This window comes from Macaca thibetana, chromosome 9, assembly GCF_024542745.1.
Source record: "Macaca thibetana thibetana isolate TM-01 chromosome 9, ASM2454274v1, whole genome shotgun sequence".
In the NCBI taxonomy this organism is placed as follows: domain Eukaryota; kingdom Metazoa; phylum Chordata; class Mammalia; order Primates; family Cercopithecidae; genus Macaca; species Macaca thibetana.
The window spans coordinates 76370250-76394484 of record NC_065586.1 but is presented as its reverse complement, the minus strand read 5'-3'; the positions used below and the strand labels follow the sequence as shown (position 1 = coordinate 76394484).

At 37.0% G+C, this 24235-nt stretch overlaps 1 protein-coding gene across 1 annotated transcript in view; it reads left to right on the top strand.

Moving 5' to 3' along the window:
• Positions 1–24235, top strand: part of CISD1 (CDGSH iron sulfur domain 1) — a 1082448-nt gene that overhangs the window by 109259 nt on the left and 948954 nt on the right. The window lies entirely within an intron of this gene.

Genomic DNA, 24235 nt, shown 5'->3' with positions numbered 1-24235 from the left:
CCAGTTAGAATGCCGATCATTAAAAAGTCAGGAAACAACAGGTGATGGAGAGGATGTGGAGAAATAGCAACACTTTTACATTGTTGATGGGAGTGTAAACTAGTTCAACCATTATGGAATACAGTTTTGCGATTCCTCAAGGATCTAGAACTAGAAATATCATTTGACCCAGCCAACCATTACTGGGCATATACCCAAAGGGTTATAAATCATGCTGCTATAAAGACACGTGCACACGTATGTTTATTGTGGCACTATTCACAATAGCAAAGACATGGAACCAACACAAATGTCCACCAATGGTAGACTGGATTAAGAAAATGTGGCACATATACACCATAGAATACTATGCAGCCATAAAAAAGGATGAGTTCATGTCCTTTGTAGGGACATGGATGCAGCTGGATACCATCATTCTCAGCAAATTATCGCAAGAACAGAAAGCCAAACACCGCATGTTCTCACTCACAGATAGGATTTCAACAATGAGATCACTTGGACACAGAAAGGGGAACGTCACAGACTGAGGCCTGTCGTGGGGTGGGGGTAGGGGAGACAGAAGCATTAGGAGATACACCTAATGTAAATGACGAGTTGATGGGTGCAGCACACCAATATGACACATGTATACATATGTAACAAACCTGTACATTGTGCACATGTACCCTAGAACTTAAAGTATAATAAAAATAAAAAAAGGAAAGTGATGCAACCCACATCTGTTCCCATCTCATTGACAAAACTCATATATCCCAAGCATAATGACAATGCAATAGGGGAGTATAATCCTCCATCCATGTGGAGCAATGAGTACTTGTGAGCCTCTACACTCGTTTCCCATTTACCCATTATTTGTTCTCTAGATTCTCTTCTTTCACCTTTCCACTTGCCACAATTCATTCTGTACATTCCATACGCATTGACTGCATAGCAGAAATAGTAATCACCAAGAGAAGCAGCAATGGTGCATCTTCGGCATGTGGTTTCTAGTGCCAGTAGCAGTTATTTCAGGCAGATAACACATGATATGATCTACTAAGATATGAGCAGAACTTCTTAATGTTATTGTATGGAAATTGTGGGAAGAGGTGGAAGTGCTGAGATCCTATGAGAAGTGATATTTGAGTAATTCCTGTAAATGTGACCAATTTATTTTATCCCACAATTTGGTAAGGCCCAAGAATCTCTGGTTTATTAGTAGTAAAGGACTTTAAAGAATTAATATTGTTAATATAGTCATGTAAAGAAACCTCTTCACTCTAGAAAGGCTTAGCAGTTTATTCTGTTCAAACTGATCATCTATGAGAAAATATCCCAAGAAATGAATATCAATTCATGTTTCTATGATTGTCAAGAAGTGAAATAATAAGAAGAAATCAAATTTTTGAATTCCTGATGCTCATATTCTAAAAACACCACTCTCTAAAATAATCTTCTTTAAAGACCACAGTGTCCAGGCATGTCCTTGGAAGGACAAATTACTGCAGGTTTCTTTCAGAGCTCCATTTATTTAAGACTCTTTCTCTGAATTAACCATATAACCATCACCTTTGGCTCTTTTGTAGCCTATCAGCACATGAAAGAGGGCTGAGTGTGACCAGAAACAGGTTTGAATGATTAAATATATACAACAAAAATGGCATTTTACTATACATATAGCTTATAGACTGCTTTTTATTTAACACTTTCCCTGGTCTCTTTCAGTGTTAAAACTATGTAATGATATATACTTGTAGTATTTCATACAGAACTATTTAACCACACTTCTTGATTTAGTCATCTAATTGGTTTCCAATATTGTTTATAACATGTAATATGCTACGAAGAACCTGCTTGAAAAGAAGTCATTTTATTTTTTAAAAAATTGTGTCCTTAAAAAAAGATTAAAAACAAAAAAAAAAATGTCCTTAAGAAAGATTGTGAGTACTGCGATTTTGCATTCCAAAATATACACGTGTTGATATTTTTTTTTACTTGGTATCCTTCCTGGACTGCACAAATATTCCTTGTCACTTTTTCCACACATTTTTTTTTCTACATAAAACATTAGAATTATTTGAAATAACTGATCACCTAATGGAAATAAGTACATCAATATTTTAACGTGTAGTTTTTATTCATTAGTAATTTCTAATATTTTTAACGCATTTCTGTCTTTTGGACATCTGGGTTTATTATCTTGTTAATTACCATGTCCTTTTTCCATTTTCTATTGGAATATTCATATTTTTTCCATAAATGCATAGACTTATTTATATAAATGATGTTAACCCTTTGCTATCATATATATTAAACTGTTTTATCCATTCTTTGGTTTAATTTTTCCAATTGTTTTAGAAATAAAATCTGTCAATATTTTACTCTGCGGTTTCTGCCTTGATGTCTATGTACAGTCAAGGCTGTAGAAATACTAGGCTCTGGTGAGGATTGAACGATGCATAAATTCGATGGGCGATCGCAAACAACAATTCTGGTGCAAAAGAAACACGGCTTGAGAAGGGAGCTATGGAATTATGGGCAGGGATAATAACTAGCTCTCATGTTTCACTGAAAAATTTAGTGGCAGAAACATTATATATATATATGTGTATATATATATAACGTTAATTTTTCTTCAGTCCATTAACTCATGTGATTCTAAAAATAGTAACATTTTTGCAAACAAGATCATTAAGCCCATTTGATAAATATTAAGGAAAAAGAAAAGCATAAATATGTCTCCTAGCATCATAGGCAAGTTATAGACTTGTCCATAACTTGATTCAGGTCTTCACTTCCCAGCAGAATCTCTTTTGTATATAACATGTGGTTTCCCCTGTTACTCTTTGCTGAATAAATTGGCTGATGTAAGAATAATCAGTTAAGTTTTTTTAATGACATTAAGTTTACCATGAAATAAAATTCATATTAGTTTTAATACTTTGTTATTTCCTCATAATATACACATTATAGTGTACATTATAGTTTATAATGTGTACATTATGAGAAAATAACATAATACATTTATTATCAATTTTACTATTATGACATTATAAAAGCAATTTCAGAGAACTAATAATTTATAACATTAAGCCAGAATTATTATTTGATTTTGAGGTATCTTTGTTTAACCCTTGATATTTCCATTGGAAAAAAGAATTGAGTTAGACCACAATTAAAGGAACACATATATGTGGTTCTAACTCTATATTTAGTTATAAAAATAGTATCTGAAAATGTTGGCTTATATCATTGGAGCATTTTACATATGTCCAACTATTTTCATAAACTTGGTAAAATAAGATGTATATATTATAGACTGATATGATTTGGCTCTGTGTCCCCACCCAAATCACATGTCAAATTATAATCCCCATTGTTGGAGATGGCACCTAATGGGAGGTGATTGGATCATGTGGGCGGAGTTCTCACGAATGGTTTATCACCTTTCCCTATGTGTTGTTCTCATGATAGGGAGTGAGCGAGTTATCATGAGACCTGGTTGTTTTAAAAGTGTGTAGCACCTTGCCCCTCTATCTTGCTCCTGCTCTGGCCATATAAGACATGCCTTCTTCCCCTTTGCCTTCTGCCATGCCTGGAAGTTTCCTGAGACCTCCTCAGAAGCAGAAGCTGCTATGCTTCCTGTACAGACTTGAGAATTGTGAGCCAATTAATCCTGTTTTTTAAATAAATTATACAGTTTCAGGAATTTTTTATAACAATGTGAGAACAGACTAATACATAGACCTATAAGATATGGAAAGTGGGTAGCATGTGTCATTGATGTTTTACAACCATAGATACAAAGGCTCAAACAATTTATGAGACTTGCTTAAAACCAAACTTAGCTACATGTTTGTATGAATCATCTAATTCATTCACTACATATTTATTGAGATCACTGTAAGTATCAAGCACTATTCTCACCACAGGGGGCATAACCGTGGTGGGCAGGGGGAACTAATGAAAGTCACCTTGTGGGTCATAAGTCTACTGTTAGTGGTGTGGGGGAGAGAGCAGTGAATACATGTAAAAATATGTTTGTATATATATTTTGCATGTATGAATACATATAAAATATGTATGATCTTACAGTATTTTAGAAAGTAGATAATACTATAACAAGGTAAGGGAAATTTGGTGTGCAGGTAAGCTGCAAGGTCATAAAGAGTGGTCAGAAAACCTCCAAAGAAATTCTAGAATGTGAGCGAAGATTTGAGGATGAGATGGAGTGGTGTATAGATATATGAAGGTATCCTGAGGAAGAGCAAACAATTTAACAGCCCATATACTGACCCTTAAGCTGGAGTGTGATGGTTTTTCAAGGAACACTAAAAAGTAAGCATGGACAGAAGAAAGCACATTAGAAGACAATCATAGAAATTAAGGATGTCATGTTAATTGTAGCCAAGTTAGGAAGGACTCCATAGAATTTTTAAAATTAGTTTTATATATTTAATATAGCCGGGCACAATGACAGAGCAAGACTCCATCTCAAAAAAACAAAAAAATAGCTTTATATATTTCATATAAAGAAACACGTACTCAATTTTAAATAGATTTTGGGCTCACGGAACTTCCATATATCATGCTCAGTTGGATCCAGGGGCTCAAATTATGCCAGTCATTTCTTTCTTTTTTTTTTTTTTTTCTGCTTTCTTCACTGTAATGACACTATTCTCTACTTGTACTACTTGAATTGCTCCATAAATCTTGAAGATGGCCACTTGTAGCCTTTGCTACCAGTTTAACAACCCTGGTTAAAAATAGTTTTCCCCCGGTGATATTATGCCAATACAAATAAAGAACCTCTACCAATTTTGTTTCATCATGTGTCAACCCCAAAAATGCTCATTATCATGAGACAGACGTAGTGCTACAATTTGACAAATCTAGATTGCATGATAACTTCTATAGCTCAGGTGAGAGGCTTAGATTGATAGTTTACCAGAACCACATCGGATGGGGTCGATTACTTTCCACAAAGAAAGGGATGTCGATGAAAACAAATATCTATCCCTACTTTAATGTCTAGTAAATGGAGTAAAATCATACATATCTTTTTATTTCAAATCCTGTTCTCTTTCTTTTTACAAGAACATTATTTTGGTTGTAAATCCCTTAAATCTCTAGGGTTCTAATTCTTTATATTGTTGACTGGCTAGATATCTCCTTTGTGCCACACCATTGCAAAATCTTGTGTGTCCATGCTCTTTCCAAAATCACATGCACAACTATGTAAGAGGAGCTCTCAGTTTAGAGTGCAAACATCAATAGCACTACTACTCTTCCTGTAGTTTCAAGCAAGTACTCAGAAAAGCACTCTCTATACCTACAATAAAAACCAGAATAGTGTAGCATTAAATTTTTTGTGGAAAAGATACAGACTTCTTGGAAAAAAAAACTCCAAATTTGTATCCTGTAAGTGAAACTACATGATAATGAGTTGTTGAGATCACATTGAGTTCTCTTTTACTTGTTGATGGGCTATGAAAGGGCCAAGGCTATTGGTTATACAGTTGATTCAGAGAAAGAGACTTAGAGGACTCTAGAAATATTCGGTAATTTGCCCTTGCAAGGACTTTCCTGTCTTTAAATAAAATGATTTTAGAGCATGGTGTTCTTAGAATGTGAGTGTTAGTAATCCTTTGGATGTGACCCTAGGTGGATATATGCTATCTGAATTCGGTTCTGTGGCATGTTTACAATTAGGCATATTGACTTGGAATAGGGAAAGTTAGGAATATATTCTGTCGAATTTACCTTAGGCAATAGAGGGCTGTGGGAAACTATTTCTCTGAATAACCTACTTCCGTCTGCATACACGTGTGTTCCTGTTTTGTTCTGTTTTGTCTCTATATATGTGAAAAGAACAGTGAAATCAGAGCAATGCTGAGCTACTACGAGTTTAGATTGGAAGTAAGTACGAACAGCTAATTTGTTAGTTTCAGGAGTTTATTTAACAAACCTGAAGACCGAAGTCAAGAGGCAAAAGGTTGAATTCTTTGCTGTTTCATAGCATGTATCCTTTTGAATCACATAAAAATATATATTTAGTTACCTGTAAATTCTGAAATGTTATCCTCTACAATGCTACTTTATTAGCAATGTAAAAATATGGGAAATACTGTAAAATATTGTTATTACAAACCAGTCCGTCATATTTGTTATTACAGATTCTGAGTGATATAATTTTACCTGTAGTAGTTCTGAATACAATGATAAACAATTTCAGCAAAGAACTGAAGGATATATAATAGGTCATACCATGATTCATTCAAATTCACACTAGGCTCTGGGATTTCTTAATGGAATCTTCAGTCTTTATTGATTTCAAAGAGATCCAGAAACTTAATGACTGCGTGTTTTGTTTTTCCTGTGTGCTAAATTACTTTAGGTAATTAAGACTGCAAAGTAAAATACTTTGAACCATCACTCTTCTAGCTGCCAGGGAGACTTTCATTAGTTTGCACTAAATCCAATTGTATTTGGAATCGGCATCAGTTTTATCAGTAAAATACCTTCCTTTTTGCAACAAATATTGAATAACTTCGTTCTCTAAAACAGGGTTTCTGAAGCTTGGCATTATTGATATTTTGGACTGGGTAATTGTATGGGTTGTTCTGTGCATTGTAGTTTATTTAGCAGGATCCCTGAACTCAAGCCACTACATGTTAATGTAACACTCTTCCCCCACCACACACACACACACACAGAGACACACACACACACGAGTTATGACAACAAAATTTATCCAGCTACTGAATGTCCCCTGAGAAGAAAATCACCCAGGTTGATAACCACGACTCTACAACAATGGCAACTGTCATAAACAAAAGGTGTAGTCAAAAATTTTTAAAGAGGAATATAAGGTTAAAAGTTATGTACTCAAATAACCCTTCCTATTACAGATTACTAATTTAAGTAACAGAAAACTTATGCAATTGACTAAGGTGACACAGAGCCAGGGTTTAAACTCAGCTACTTCAAATTTCTATCAAATGCCTTATAGTTATTCACTATAGAGAAAATAAAATATTATAGATGGTATAAACCTAATTATATTTATTATTTGTTGACGTATTTTTAAAAATTATATTTTATGCAAATTGATACATATCTTAGCAGTTACCCATTTATGTGTAAAGGCTTTTATGTTTTTATGAATGAACTTTTCCTTGTGAAAATAAAATATTCAAATAAGTTTCCGGCTTTGATTAAAACAGAAATGTTAATGCAAAACATATCATTAGAAAAGAGAAAGAATACTTATTATCATTAGAGCTTGAGATATTCATCATATACATTATAAATTTTTGATTAGAAATATTCCACACTAAAATACATTATATTAAATAAATTAATTATGTTAAATGTTAAATTAACTATGTTAAAATTTTTATAATATTAAGAAAAATAAAAAATTATTTGAAAGTTTATCATTGTCCCTAGTGTTTTATCTGAAGGAGATTGCTAGTATGTGTTTGTGTGTACATGTGTGTGTTGTGAATAATCAGAATTGAAATATAATTTTCTTCCTGAATCAATTTTCTAAATGTATTGTCTTTACAATTCAATTACATGTTTAAAATGCACTACTACCCTTCTTCGTAGGTTTCTATTGCTACTGTAACAAATCATCATAAGTTTAGAGGCTTAAAAAACACAAATTTATTATCTTCCAGTTCTGCAGGTCAGAAATCCAACACAGGTCTCACTGGGTTAAAATTAAGGTGTCAGCAAGGCTGAATTACTTTCTGGAATCTCTTTTCCAGAACATAAAGTCTCGGTGGAATCTCCACTGAGAACTTTTACCCTTTCTAGCTGCCTAAAAATCATTTCTTAATAACTCCTGTATTATTCTCCCCTTCAGGAGATTTTATTCTAACTGCTGTTGGGGGTGTTGGATGATGATTCTTTCTGGTTACTTCCTGCTAAAAAGGGGTGTGGTGTGGGGGGACAGCAGTTGGGGCTCCTTCTGAGGTTGGTCCAAGGGTTCTCAGAAGAATGGTGCGTCCATGTGTGGCTCTGTCTGCAGCACCTTTTGGTGTTTGATTACTTTTAGGCAAAAAGAGATAAATTTTACAAGAAGGTTTAAAATATAGAGTTAGAATATGAGTATTAAGATTACCACTGTTAGTGGGCGTACTGTAAACATTAACTATGACAATAGTTACACCAACGGATTGTAATACCGATCTGCCTCCACTAGATGTCACAGTACACTACAAGAAAAGTTAATGTAAACGTAACATTTTCCTTGAGAAAAACATACGTTTCCCCCTTGACTTGACATTAGGGGATAATTTTAGGCTTAGGCCTTTCTTATAACTTGTGATATGATTAAGAGAAATACATTATTAGGTGGTTAAAACAACTTTAGTGTCAATCTTGGCAATTATTTCCATTTAATTATTAAATTCTTAAATGACTTTCACAGACCCTCTTAAAACATATTCAAACGTTTTGACTTGTCCCAACATTATTCCGCAAAACAACCAGTCATTTCCTTTTGGAAAAGAATTAACCATACAAGAGCCTTTCTTATATAAAATCTCTTTTTTATAACCTTCTTTCCATAGCTTAGAGTGTACCATATTATCTTCAATTATATAATCTTCAATAAAAAGTCCTATCAAACTTAATGATAGTAAAACTTTCATGCTTACTTCTTGACTGTAACTAGCACTCCTGCCACAAGCAAAAAAAATCTTGACTAAATCCTTCCTGCAATTATTAATCCTGCTATAAAGATGATAATTAGGCAAAATATTACAGCCATTAGAATTTTAAAACCAGAATTCCACACTGTGGGTACCACAGTGTATAGTTTTATTGCAAATAATAGTGTGACTATAACAATTTCCACAAAAGTGGTATAGTAAATAATTTTTGTTTAAAATTTTACTTGCCAAGATATAACATTTCCCTTCGGGGATTTATGAAGTTACAAACGCAATTCCATGTGTAGTTAAAATCTCCCTGCAAATACGCGTTAAAAAGAAGTTCTATTATTTGGCGGTGAATTCTGAGAGGAAAGGTAGAGTAATAAAAAGTATTTGTTGAGGTAAAGGAGTGGGACTGAGTAAGATGACTGTCCCTCACTCAGTTACTTATCTTTTATGATTTTCAGCCTAAGATCTTCTATTTCTCCACATTGATATTTGAGATGTTCCTCTGGTCTGTCAGGGGTTGCTCCCTCAGCTCTTCAGGCATTGACTTTAGTGTGATGTATTCAGAAGTTGATACCTGTAACGTTTACTGCTGAGGGGGTTGAAAGAACAACTGTATAGGGCCCTTTCCAGCTTGGTTTAAAGAAGGAGAGAGAGAGATGAGTTTTCACTAATACCAAATATCTTAGGTTGAGTAAAGGTGGTCCTATTTCTTGGGGCTGCTCTTTTGCTAGTTGTGTTAATTTCTATCGAAAGTGAGCTAGAGAAGGTAGATGCTTAACCAACTTAGAGGTTTCCTGCCTGAAAACAATCTCTAAGCACATTGATAAGTTTTCTTTTCCTAAGTGAAAAACCTGGTGAAGGATTTTAAGGACTTTCCATTGGCTGGAGGCTGGCAAATCGAGTTCGCCATCCTCTGACCGTAGCTATCCTGAGGGATGAGAAGTATACCCTTGAGAAGTGGCTCATTCTATTTCTGCAGGGAAATAATGAGGCTTAATTTTTCTTATGGAGCCTTCCTTGATTAGGATGGCTTGAAGTGTGTTAATCCCTTGAGGCTTCCTTGCCACTGACTTAGCTGCCTGATCAGCTAACCTATTTCCTTTGGCTACTTTATCTGTTTCCTTTTGATATTCCTTACAATGCACCCCTGCTATTTCTTGTGGAAGGAAAACTGATGATAATATCCTGCTAATTTCCTGGTAATATTTTATAGTAGATCCATTAGTGATAAGAGAATGTCTTTCCATTTAAATGGCAGCATGAGCATGAAGAACTAAGAAAGCATACTTGGAGTTAGTATAAAAGTCAGCTACCTTCCCCTTGCTTAATTTAAGTGGTCTTATAAGAACTTTCAGTTCAGCTAATTGAGTGCTTGTGTCTGGGGAGAGACATTATTTAGATGTTATTCTGTCTTATGTATTGCTTGCTTTACTGGCTGTTTGTTAGCTAAACGCTCCCCCTAGAGGACAGTAATCCTGCCACATTATGTGGGGTGTAAACAGGTAAATTATTTCCTAGGGTTAATTTGGAGGCTTTTCTGATGAGTAGAGCTACTGTGGCAGTGGTTTGGAAGCATGTGTAAATAATAGGTCCTCCTAATTGCAACTAAAAGTTGAGAAAAATATTGGATTAGAGTTTGTCCTGAGACTCCCCTTACAGTTATACTACAGGAAGAGGGGAGGCCTAAATTAGAGAGGAGCAAAGAGAGAGACAGGCTCTAGTGTTCAGAAGGAGGTCTACTTTCCTTCCTTCAATTTCCAGAATTACCCAGGGCTCCTGTGCTGTTATGGTACTTTAGCCAACAGAGCCAGAGTTTGAGCCCCAAGACCCACCAATCCTACTGGACCATCTGTGAGACTGGTTCTGAATCCAGTGACCTGTGCCTTTGGGGGCAATTTGATCTCCAGTGGTCTATACCTCAGGCTGGACCTGGTCGAGGTGGCTTCTTCTTGCTGTTTGGGCACTCCTTCTTAAAATGCCCTGGGTTGCCACACTGATAGCAACTAACGGATGCACCTGGGTGATCCCGGACTTTGCAAACTTGCAAAGCAGCTATTAGAGACTTTGTCATTCTCCTGAGCTTCCTCTCTATCTTTTAGGTCTCTTCCTGGTCCCTATTATAAAAGACCAAAGTGGCCACCTCAAGGAGGTTTTCCAAGATCCTATCTTGTCCTATAGTTTACTTCTATAGTTTCCTTCTAATATTGGAAGTTGCCTGTATAATAAACTTAAGCTTTAGAATGAGCTGTCCCTCAACCGAATCAAAGGATAAGGAGGAGTACTCTTTTAGTGCCTCTCTCAACCTTTCCACAAAGGCTGCAGGATTCTCATCTGGCTTTTGGTCTATCATGGACAGTTTAGAGTAATTAATAGATTTTGCCCTACTCTTTCATAGGCCCTCTAAAATATATATTAAAAAGTGTTTTATTTTCCATTCAGCTGTGGAGCTGTTGGGATTCCAATTAGGGTTGTCAAGAGGAACTGCTTCCCTTCCTATTGGAAATTGTGTTTCCGCTATTTCTTCCCTTTCCCTATCTCTTTTCTTCCCTTCTGTTGTATTATAGGAGGTATATTGCTCATCTCTGAAATTATCTGCTACCTGCAGTACTGCCTGCTGTGGTTAGGGTTTGGTTTAGGAGCAGCATAACATCTTTCCATGTGAGGTGAAACACCTAAGTTAAAATTCTGAAAACCTTTTATATACCTATTGGGGTCATTAGAAAATTGGCCTAGTTCTTCCTTTATTTGCCTAAGGTCCTGTAATGAGAAGAAAACTTAAAGTGGCCCCAAATAAGGGGAATTATGAGATCTTTCCCCTGGAAACTGCCTTTCTAATTGGGGAATTATTTTCTATAGGCTTACCTCATATGCTTGTTAAAAAAGCTAGCGCGATCTTATGACACTTGCAAAGGTTAATAAAAATGCCATGCTCTTGTGCAAAATAAAATGAGTCACTTTTCTCTTTAAAGTAGTGAGGTTAAACAAGTTCCAGTGTTTCAGAGTGCACTCCAAAAGGGTGCAAGCTGAAGATAATCTGTTACCCATCTAGAAAAAGAAGTGAGAATAAAAGCATCTTTTTAGTACTCCCTTCTTTCATTGTGACCCAGGGTGGAGCAGGAGAAGAAGACAGTGGGAGCATCCCCCTAACTATTTTCTCTCCTCAGTTCCTAAGTGCCAGCACTGTGTTAAATATTTCACCTAAGGTTGCCGGCATAGCCCTCCAAGCCATGGAACCAGATGAGCTAAGTGATTGGATTAGCCATGCTTGACCCACTCAACCTTAGCTTATCTGCCTGTTGTGATCCCCTTTGACTTCCTAAACTTGTGTGATCTCCCTGGCTCCCTGAAAAATGGATCTCCAGAGAGACTATGTCATCTTTGGGCAAGGCTGCTTTAATGGAGGGAATGTTCTATATTGCCTGCTACTATAAACTGTGCTAAAACATTTACCCTTAGCAAAGTGGTTCCAGTTAACTTCTGAAGTTAAAAACTCCTTACTAATTAACTACTGCTCCAACTGGAGACAGAAATGAATGTAGGGACCTAATGACAATTTTCCTGCTGATGGGGAGAGGTGAAGTCAGCTGGGCTTCTGGGTTGGGTGGGGACTTGCAGAACTTTTGTGTCTAGCTAAAGGATTGTAAATGCACCAATCAGCACTCTGTGTCTAGCTAAAGGATTGTAAATGCACCAATCAGCACTCTGTAAATTGGACCAATCAGCTCTCTGTAAAATGGACCAATCAGCATGATGTGGGTGGTGCCAAATAAGGGAATAAAAGTTGGCCACCAAAGCCAGCAGTGGCAAACCACTGTGATCCCCTTCCACACTGTGGAAGCTTTGTTCTTTTGCTCTTCACAATAAATCTTGCTGCTGCTCACTCTTTGGGTCCACACTACCTTTTTGAGCTGTAACACTCACTGCAAGGGTCTGTGGCTTCAATACTGAAGTCAGCAAGACCACAAACCCATCAGAAGAAAGAAACTCTGGGCACATCTGAACATCTGAAGGAACAAACTCCAGACACACCATCTTTAGAGCTGTAACACTCACCGTGAGGGTCAACAGCTTCATTCTTGAAGTCAGTGAGACCAAGAACCCACCAGAAGGAATAAATTCCACACACAATGAGACAGTATCAGGTCTAAAATCTGGTGATGGAGGACATTTTACTCCTAAGCTCTGTTGATGGCAGAGCTTTCCTATTCACAGAAGTAGCTTTTCTAGCTGTGTGAAAAGAGAGGATTAGGAAACTGCAGTGTTACCAGACTGACAATGTACCTCATGAAGAGGATTTCTACTTCCATGAGATGGTTATGTTGGCTTAGAAATACTATGTGCTCACCACAGAAAGCATACAGAGAGATGCTTAATGGGTTACTGCCTGTGGTGATTGCCAATCTATCCTAAAAGAACTATTTCCCTGAAGTGTAAAAATTTCCACACATTGCACACACACACAAAGAAGAAAGACAAGTGACCACAGAGAGAAAAGTAAGAAAAATTTTGTGACAGGATAACTGGAGATCCATTACCAACATCCAGATGGCTACTGGAGGCTGGGTTCAGTCCAGAAGCCTTTGAATAACACCAGGGTGTGCCCTGGCCAGAAATTCTCATTTGCCCAAGGACTTCTCATAGCTTAACACAATGGCTAGCAATTCGATGAAAGGAAACTGGTTTGAATAAAGCCTTGAGATTAAAGGACAGAATTGAAGTTCGCTCCATACTCACCACTCTGATGTTTCTACCTTCCATTCTGATTCCAATTGCAAATGAGCCCCCAAAATGAAACGACTCTGTTGTCTGTGGTACAACAGAGTCATGGTGGAGAGAGAATTCAGAATATATGTTTTTCAGACTCAACTAATAACATGTTTAAAACATGATCCTTTCATTGTAAGTTGTAATTCAATAAAGTTGATTAAGAATATCCAGCTTTAGGTATTTTTATATGTTTGTGATGTATAAATATACAACATTTTTTGAAAGTTTCTGTTGAGATCTATTAGAAACATGAAAATAAATAATGTCTTACAAGTTTAATCAGTCCATCTTGACTGCTTACTGTAAAACTTTCATAATTAGCTCAAATTAAATATTGCTTAATAAAAAAATTCCTGTTGTTACACAACATTGTTTCCAATCCTAAAAATTCATTTTTACATTATTTAAATCTTTATCTAAATAGTTCTGCTGAGGCAGTTCCAAGATGACTGAATAGGAACAGCTCCAGACTATAGCTCCCAGTGTGTGTGATGCAGAAGATGGGTGATTTCTGCATTTCCAACTGAGGTACCGGGTTCATCTCACTGGGGCATGTTGGACAGTGGGTGCCAGACAGTGGGTGCAGCCCACCGAGTGAGAGTTGAAGCAGGATGAGGCATCACCTCACCCAGGAAGCTCAAGGGCTCAGGGAATTCCCTTTCCTGGCCAAGGGAAGCTGTGACAGACAGCACCTGGAAAATCGGGTCACTCCCACCCTAATACTGTGCTTTTCCAAGGGTCATAGCAAATGGCACATCATGAGATTATATCCCATGCCTGGAGAGTCCCACACCCAGGGAGCCTCACTCACTGCTAGCACAGCAGTCTAAGATAGAACTGCAAGGTGGCAGCGAGGTTTGGGGAGGGGCGCCCACCATTCCTGAGGCTTGAGTAGGTAAACAAAGTAGCAGGGAAGCTTGAAATGGGTGGAGCCCACTGCAGCTCAAGGAGGCCTGCCTGCCTCTGTAGACTACACCTCTAGGGGCAGGGCATAGCTGAACAAAAAGCAGCAGAAACCTCTGCAAATTTAAATGTCCTTGTCTGACAGCTTTGAAGAGACTAGTGGTTCTCCCAGCATAGAGTTTGAGATCTGAGAATGGATAGACTGCCTCCACAAGCAGGTCCCTGATCCCCAAGTAGTCTAACTGGGAGGCACCCCTGAGTACGGGCAGACTGACACCTCACATGGCCGGGTATCCCTCTGAGATGAAACTTCCAGAGGAATGATCAAGCAGCAACATTTGCTGTTCAGCAATATTCGCTGTTCTGCAGCTTCCTCTGCTGATGCCCAGGCAAACAGGGTCTGGAGTGGACCTCCAGCAAACTCCAACAGACCTGCATCTGAGGGTCCTGACTCTCAGTAGGAAAACAAACAAACAGAAAGGACACCCACACCAAAAGCCCATCTGTATGTCATCATCATCAAAGACCAAAGGTAGATAAAACCACAAAGATGGGGATAAAACAGAGCAGAAAAGCTGAAAATTCTAAAATTCAGAGTGCCTCTCCCCCTCCAAAGGAATGCAGCTCCTTGCCAGCAATGGAACAAAGCTGGAAGGAGAATGACTTTGACAAGTTGAGAGAAGAAGGCTTCAGACGATCAAACTTCTCTGAGTTAAAGAAGGAAGTTTGAACTCATCACAAAGAAGCTAAAAAACTTGAAAAAAGATGAGATGAATGGCTAACTAGAATAACCAGTATAGAGAAGTCCTTAAATGACCTGATGGAGCTGAAAAACATGGCACGAGAACTATGTGACAAATGCACATGCTTCAGTAACTGATTCAATCAACTGGAAGAAAGGGTATCAGTGATTGAAGATCAAATAAATGAAATGAAGCGAGAAGAGAAGTTTAGAGAAAAAAGAGTAATAAGAAATGAACAAAGCCTCCAAGAAATATGGGACTATGTGAAAAGACCAAATCTACATCTGATTGGTGTATCTGAAAGTGACAGGGAAAATGGAACAAGTTGGAAAACACTCTGCAAGATATTATCCAGGAGAACCTCCCCAACCTAGCAAAGCACGCCAACATTCAAATTCAGGAAATACACAGAATGCCACAAAGATACTCCTCAAGAAGGGCAACTCCAAGACATATAATTCTCATATTCACCAATGTTGAAATGAAGGAAAAAATGTTAAGGACAGCCAGAAAGAAAGGTTGGGTTACCCACAAAGGGAAGCCCATCAGACTAACAGTGGATCTATCAGCAGAAACTCTACAAGCCAGAATAGAGTGGGGGCCAATATTCAACATTCTTAAAGAAAAGAATTTTCAAACCAGAATTTCATATCCAGCCAAACTAAGCTTCATAAGTGAAGGAGAAATAAAATCCTTTACAGACAAGCAAATGCTGAGAGATTTTGTCACCACCAGGCCTGCCCTACAAGAGATCCTGAAGGAAGCACTAAACATTGAAAGGAACAACCAGTACCAGCCACTGCAAAAACATGCCAAAATGTAAAGTCCATTGATGCTAGGAAGAAACTGCATCAACTAACGAGCAAAATAACCAGCTAACATCATAATGACAGGATCAAATTCACAAATGACAATATTAACCTTAAATGTAAATGGGCTAAATGCTCCAATTAAAAGACACAGACTGGCAAATTGGATAAAGAGTCAAGACCCATCAGTGTGCTGTATTCAAGAGACCAATCTCACAGGCAGACACACACATAGGTTCAAAATAAAGGGATGGAGGAAGATCCACCAAGCAAATGGAAAACAAAAAAAGGCAGGGGTTGCAATCCTAGTCTCTGATAAAACAGACTTTAAATCAACAAAGATCAAAAGGGACAAAGAAGGCCATTACATAATGGTAAAGGGATCAATTCAACAAGAAGAGCTAACTATCCTAAATATATATGCACCTAACACAGGAGCACCCAGATTCATAAAGCAAGTCGTTAGAGATTTACAAAGAGACTTAGACTCCCACACAATAATAATGGGAGACTTTTACACCCTATTTTCAACATTAGATAGTTCAACAAGACAGAAAGTTAACAAGAATATCCAGGAATTGAACTCAGCTCTGCACCAAGCAGACCTAACAGACATCTACAGAACTCTCAACCCCAAATCAACAGAATATACATTCTTCTCAGCACTACATTGCACTTATTCCAAAATTGATCACATAGTTGGAAGTAAAGCACTTCTCAGCAAATGTAAAAGAACAGAAATTATAACAAACTGTCTCTCAGACCACAGTGCAATCAAACTAGAACTCAGGACTAAGAAACTCACTCAAAACCGCTCAACTACATGGAACCTGAACAACCTGCTCCTGAATGACTATCAGGTACATAACGAAATGAAGGCAAAAATGAAGATGTTCTTTGAAACCAATGAGAACAAAGACACAACATACCAGAATCTCTTGGACACATTTAAGGCAGTATATAGAGGGAAACTTATAGCACTAAATGTCCATAAGAGAAAGCAGGAAAGATCTAAAATTGACACCCTACCATCACAATTAAAAGAACTAGAGAAGCAAGAGCAAACACATTCAAAAGCTAGCAGAAGGCAAGAAATAACTAAGTTCAGAGCAGAACTGAAGGAGATAGAGACACAAAAACCCTTCAAAAAATCAATGAATCCAGGAGCTGGTATTTTTTGAAAAGATCAACAAAATTGACAGACCGCTAGCAAGACTAATAAAGAAGAAAAGAGAGAAGAATCAAATAGACACAATAAAAAATGATAAAGGGGATATCACCACCTACCCCACAGAAATACAAACTACCATCAGAAAATACTATAACACCTCTATGCAAATAAACTAGAAAACCTAGAGAAACTGATAAATTCCTGGACACATACACCCTCCCAAGACTAAACCAGAAAGAAGCTGAATCCCTGAAAAGACTAATAACAGGTCCTGAAATTGAGACAATAATTAATAGCCTACCAACCAAAAAAAGTCCAGGACCACATGGATTCACAGCCAAATTCTACCAGAGATACAAGGAGCTGGTACCATTATTCCTGAAACTATTCCAATCAATATAAAAAGATGGAATCCTCCCTAACTCATTTTATGAGGCCAACATCATCCTGATACCAAAGCCTGGAAGAGACACAACAACAAAAAAGAGCATTTTAGACCAATATCCCTGATAAACATTGATGCAAAAATCCTCAATAAAATACTGGTAAACCAAATCCAGCAGCACATCAAACAGCTTATCCACCATCATCAAGTGGGCTTCATCCCTGGGGTGCAAGGCTGGTATGACATATGCAAATCAATAAAAGTAATCCAGCATATAAACAGAACCAAAGACAAAAACCACATGATTATCTCAATAGAGGCAGAAAAGGCCTTTGACAAAATTCAACAGCACTTCATACTAAAAACTCTCAATAAATTCGGTATTGATGGAACATATCTCTAAATAATAAGAGCTACTTATGACAAACCCACAGCCAATATCATACTGAATGGGCAAAAACTGGAAGCATTCCCCTTGAAAACTGGCACAAGACAGGGATGCCCTCTCTCACCACTCCTATTCAACATAGTGTTGGAAGTTCTGGCCAGGGCAATCAGGCAAGAGAAAGAAATCAAGGGTATTCAATTAGGAAAACAGGAAGTCAAATTGTCCCTGTTTGCAGATGACATGATTGTATATTTAGAAAACCCCATCATTTCAGCCCAAAATCTCCTTAAGCTGATAAGCAACTTCAGCAAAGTTTTAGGATACAAAATCAATGTGCAAAAATCACAAGCATTCTTATACACAAATAACAGAAAGAGAGCCAAATCATGACTGAACTCCCATTCACAATTGCTTCAAAGAGAATAAAATACCTAGGAATCCAACTTACAAGGGATGTGAAGGACCTCTTCATGGAGAACTACAAACCACTACTCAATGAAATAAAAGGGGACACAAACAAATGGAAGAACATTCCATGCTCATGGATAGGAAGAATCAATATCATGAAAATGGTCATACTGCCCAAGGTAATTTATAGATTCAATGCCATCCCCATCAAGCTAACAATGACTTTCTTCACAGAATTGGAAACAAACAAAAAACAAAAAACTACTTTAAAGTTCATATGGAATCAAAAAAGAGCCTGCATTGCCAAGACAATCCTAAGCCAAAAGAACAAAGCTGGAGGCACCACGCTACCTGACTTCAAACTACACTACAAGGCTACAGTAACCAAAACAACATGGTACTGGTACCAAAACAGAGATATAGACCAATGGAACAGAACAGAGCCCTCAAAATAATGCCACACACCTACAATCATCTGATCTTTGACAAATCTGACAAAAACAAGAAATGGGGAAATGATTCCCTATTTAATAAATGGTGCTGGGAAAACTGGCTAGCCATATGTAGAAAGCTGAAACTGGATCCCTTCCTTACATATTATACAAAAATTAATTCAAGATGGATTAAAGACTTAAATTTTAGACCTAAAACCATAAAAACCCTAGAAGAAAACCTAGGCAATACCATTCAGGACATAGGCATGGGCAAGGACTTCATGTCTAAAACACCAAAAGCGATGGCAACAAAAGTCAAAATCGACAAATGGGATCTAATTAAACTAAAGAGCTTCTGCACAACAAAAGAAACTACCATCAGAGTGAACAGGCAACCTACAGAATGGGAGAAAATGTTTGGAATCTACTCATCTGACAAAGGGCTAATATCCAGAATCTGCAAAGAACTCAAACAAATTTACAAGAAAAAACCCCATCAAGAAGTGGGCCAAGAACATGAACAGAAACTTCTCAGAAGACATTTATGCAGCCAACAGACACATGAAAAAATGCTCATCATCACTGGTCATCAGAGAAATGCAAATCAAAACCACAATGAGATACCATCTCACACCAGTTAGAATGGCAATCATTAAAAAGTCAGGAAACAACAGGTGCTGGAGAGGATGTGGAGAAATAGAAACACTTTTATACTATTGGTGAGACTGTAAACTAGTTCAACCATTGTGGAAAACAGTGTGGTGATTCCTCAAGGATCTAGAACTAGAAATACCATTTGACCCAGCCATCCCATTACTGGGATGGATTATAAATCATGCTGCTAGAAAGACACAAGCATACGTTGTTTATTGTGGCACTATTCACAATAGCAAAGACTTGGAACCAACCCAAATATTCATCATTGATAGACTGGATTAAGAAAATGTAGCACATATACATCACGGAATACTATGCAGTCATAAAAAAGGATGAGTTCATGTCTTTTGTAGGGACCTGGATGAAGCTGGAAACCATCTTCCTGAGCAAACTATCACAAGGACAGAAAACCAAACACCACATGTTCTTTCTCATAGGTGGGAACTGAATAATGAGATCACTTGGACACAGGAAGGGGTACATGACACACCAGGGCCTGTCGTGGGGTGAGAGGAGGAGGGATGGATAGCATTAGGAGATATACCTAATGTGGATGACGAGTTAATGGGTGCAGCACACCAACATGGCACATGTATACATATGTAACCAACCTGCACGTTGTGCACGTGTACCCTAGAATTTAAAGTATTAAAAAAAATTTTTTTAAATCAACTCCAAAAATAATAGTTGTGCTTTGTATTTTCATTATTTTTCTAACTTTTATTTTAAGTTCATAGGTATACGTGCAGTTTTGTTACATAAATAGTTATACTTGTGTCATGGTGGTTTATTGTACAGATTATTTTGCCACTCAGGTATTAAACCTAGAACCCATTAGCTATTTCTCCTGACCCTCTCCCTCCTTTTACTCTCCACCCTGCAATAGGCCCCAATGTGTGTTGTTTCTCTCTATGTGTCCATGTGTTCTCATCATTTAACTCCTACTTATTGGTGAGAACATGCGGTATTTGGTTTTCGGTTCCCGCATTGGTTTTCTAAGGATAATGGCCTCCAGTTCCATCCATATTCTTTCAAAGGTCATGATATAATCGGTGGCCATTTAAGTTGATTTCGTGTTTTTGCTATTGTGATTAGTGCTGTAAGGAACATGTGCATGCATGTGTCTTTATAATAGAACAATTTATATTCCTCTGGATATATACCCAGTAATGGGATTGCTGGGTCAAATGATAGTTCTGTTTTTAGCTCTTTGAGAAATTGACACACTGTCTTCCACATGGATGAACTAATTTACACTCTCACCAACGGTGTATAAGCATTCCTTTTTCTCTGCAATCTCACCAACATCTGTTATTTTTTGACTTTTTAGTAATAGCCATTCTTACTTGTATGAAATAGTATCTCATTGTGGTTTTGATTTGCATTTCTCTAATGGTCAATGATGCTGAGCTTTTCTTCACATGATTGTTGACCATATGTATGTCTTATTTTGAAAAGTGCCTGCTTATGTCCACTTTTTACTGTGGTTGTTTGTTTTTTCTTGTAAACCTGTTTAAGTTCCTTATAAATGCTGCGCATTAGACCTTTGTCAGACATGTAGTTTGCAAAAATTTTCTCTCATTTTGTAGGCTGTCTGTTTACTCCATTGATAGTATCATTTGCTGTGCAGAAGCTCTTTAACTTTAAGTAGAAATATTTATGTATCCTAGTGCTTATCATTTGTCAATTTTTGCTTTTGTAGCAATTGCTTTTGGCAGCTTCATCATGAAATCTTTGCCTTTTCCTATGTCCATAATAGTATTGCCTAGGTCTTCCAGGGTTTTTTATGGCTTTATATTTTACATTTAATCTTTAATTCATCGTGAGTTGATTTTTGTGTATGGTGTAAGAAAAGGTCCAGTTTCAGTTTTCTACATATGACTAGCCAGTTATCCCAGCATCATTTATTGAATAGGGAATCCTTTTCCAATTGTTTGTTTTTGTCAAGTTTGTCAAAGATAAGATAGGTGTAGGCATGCAATCTTATTTCTGTATTCTCTATTCTGTTCCACTGGGCTGTGTGTCTGTTTTTAAACCAGTACCATTTTGTTTGGTTACTATAGTTCTGTAGTATAGTTTGAAGCTGGATAGCATGCTGCCTCCATCATTATTATTTTTGCTTAAGATTGCCTTGGTTATTATGGCTGTTTTTTGAGTGCATTTGAACTTTAAAATATATTTTTCTAGTTCTGTGAAGAATTGTAATAGTAGTTTAATAGGAATAGTATTAAATCTATGTATTGCTTTGGGTAGTATGGCCATTTTCACAATTGATTCTTCCTATCCATGAGCCTGGAATGTTGTTTCATTTGTGTCATCACTGATTTCTTTGAGCAGTGTTTTATAGTTCTCCTTGTAGACATCTTTTACCTCCCTGGTTAGCTTTATTCCTAGGTATTTTATTCTTTTTGTGGCAATGGTGAATGGGATTGCATTCCTGATTTGGCTCTAGCTTGACTGTTGTTGGTGTACAAGAATGTTAGTGAGTTTTGCATATTGACTTGTGTCCTGAGACTTTTCTGAAGTTGTTTATCAGTTTATCAAGTTTTGGGGCTCAGAATATGCAGTTTTCTAAACATGGAATCATGTAATCTGCAAGCAGGCACTAGTTTTACTTTCTCGTTTTCTATTTGAATACATTTTATTTCATTCATTTGCCTCATTGCCCTGGCCAAGACTTCCAATACTATGTTAAAAAGGAGACACTATCCTTGTCTTATGCCAGCCTTTAGGGGGAATGCTTCCAGATTTTACGTATTCAGTGTGAGGCTGGCTATGGATTTGTTAATAGAAGGCGCTTATTATATTGAAGTATGTTCCTTCAATAACTAGTTTATTGAGAGTTTTTAAGATGAAGGAGTTTTGAATTTTACTGAAAACCCTTATTGCATCTATTGAAATAATCATGTGTTTTTGTCCTTAGTTTGATTGGGATGAATTACATTTATTGATTTGCATATGTTGAACCAGCCTTGAATCCCGGGAATGAAGCCAACTTGATTGTGGTGGATAAGCTTTTTGATGTGCTGCTGGATTCAGTTTGCTAATATTTGTTGAGGATTTTTGAACTGATATTCATCAAGGATATAGGCCTTAGGTTTTTTGTTGTTGTTGTTTTTGTGTTTCTGCCAGATTTTGATATCAAGAAGATGCTCGCCCCATAAAATGAGTCAGGGTAGAGTCCCTCCTCCTCAATTTTTTAAAATAGTTTCAGCAGAAATGGTACCAGCTCTTATTTGTACATCTAGTACAATTCAGCTGTGAATCCGTTGTATCCTGGGCCTTTTTTGGTTGGTAAGCTATTCATCACTGTCTCAATTTCAGAACTTGTTACTGGTCTGTTCAGGGGTTCAGTTTCTTCCTGGTTCAATCTTGAGAGGTTGTATGTGTCCAGGAATTTATCCATTTCTTCTAGAATTTCTATTTTATGTGCATAGAGGTGTTCATAATATACTCTGATTATTATTTGTATTTCTTTGGGGTCAGTGGTAATACCCTCCTTGTTATTTCTGATTGTGTTTATTGAGTCTTCTCTCATTTATTAGTCTAGCTAGTGGTCTATTTTATTTTTTTCAGAGAAACACCTCCTGGATTTATTGATCTTTTGAGTGCTTTTTAGTGACTCATTCTCCTTCAGTTCAGCTCTGATTTTGGTTATTTCTTGTCTTCTGCTAGCGCTGGGATTTATTTTTTCTTGGTTGTCTAGTTATTTTAGTTGTGATGTTAGGTTGTTATCTTGAGATCTTTCTAACTTGTTAATGTGGGCATTTAGTGCTACAAATTTCCCTGGTAACACTGCATTAGCTGTGTCCCAGAGATTCTGGCATGTTGTATCTTTGTTCTCATTAGTTTCAGAGAACCATTTGACTTTTGCCTTAATTTCATTATTTACCTAAACGTCATTCCTGAGAAGGTTACTCGATTTCCATGTAATTGTATGGTTTTGAGTAAATTTCTTAGACTTGATTTCTAATTTGATTATGCTGTTGTCAGAGGGATTGTTTATTATGATTTCAGTTTTTTTGCATTTGCTGAGGAGTGTGTTACTTTGATTATGTTATCAATTTTAGAGTACATGCCATGTGGCAATAAGAATAATGTATATTCTGTTGCTTTTTGGTGGAGAGTTCTGTAGATATCTACAAGGGCCATTTGATCTTGTGCTGAATTCATGTCCTGAAAATCTTTCTTAATTTTCTTTCATGATGATCTGTTTAATATTGTCAGTGGGGTGTTAAAGTTTCCAACTATTATCTTGTGGGAGTCTAAGTCTCTTTGAAGTTTTCTAAGAACTTGTTTTATGAATCTGGGTTGCTCTTGTGTTGGGTGCATATATATTTAGGACAGTTAGATCTTCTTGTTGAATTGAACCATTTATATTTATATAATACCCCTTTTTGTCTTTTTTGGTATTTGTTGGTTTAAGTCTGTTATGTGTGAACTTATGATTGCAACTGCTGCTTTTTTTTTTTTTTCTGTTTTCTATTTTTTCGGTAAATTATCTCCATTCCATTATTTTGAGACTGTGTGTGTCATTGCACGTGAGATGGGTCTCTTGAAGATGGCATACCATTGGGTTTTGGTTCTTTATCCAGCTTTCCATTCTGTGCCTTTTAATTTGGGCATTTATCCCATTTACATTTAAAGTTAGTATTGTATGTGTGGATGTGATTCTGTTATTATGATGTTTTGCAGGCTTGCTTATGTGGTTGCTTTTTAGTGTCCCTGTTCTCTGTACTTTAGTGTGTTTTTGTCGTGGCTGGTAATGTTTTTGGCTTTCCAAATTTCATGCTTCCTTCAGGAACTCTTGCAAGGCAGGCCTGGTGACAACAAATTTCCCCAGCTTTTGCTTGCTTGTAAAGAATCTTATTTATCCTTTGCTTATAAAGCTTTGGCCGGATATGAAATTCTGGGTT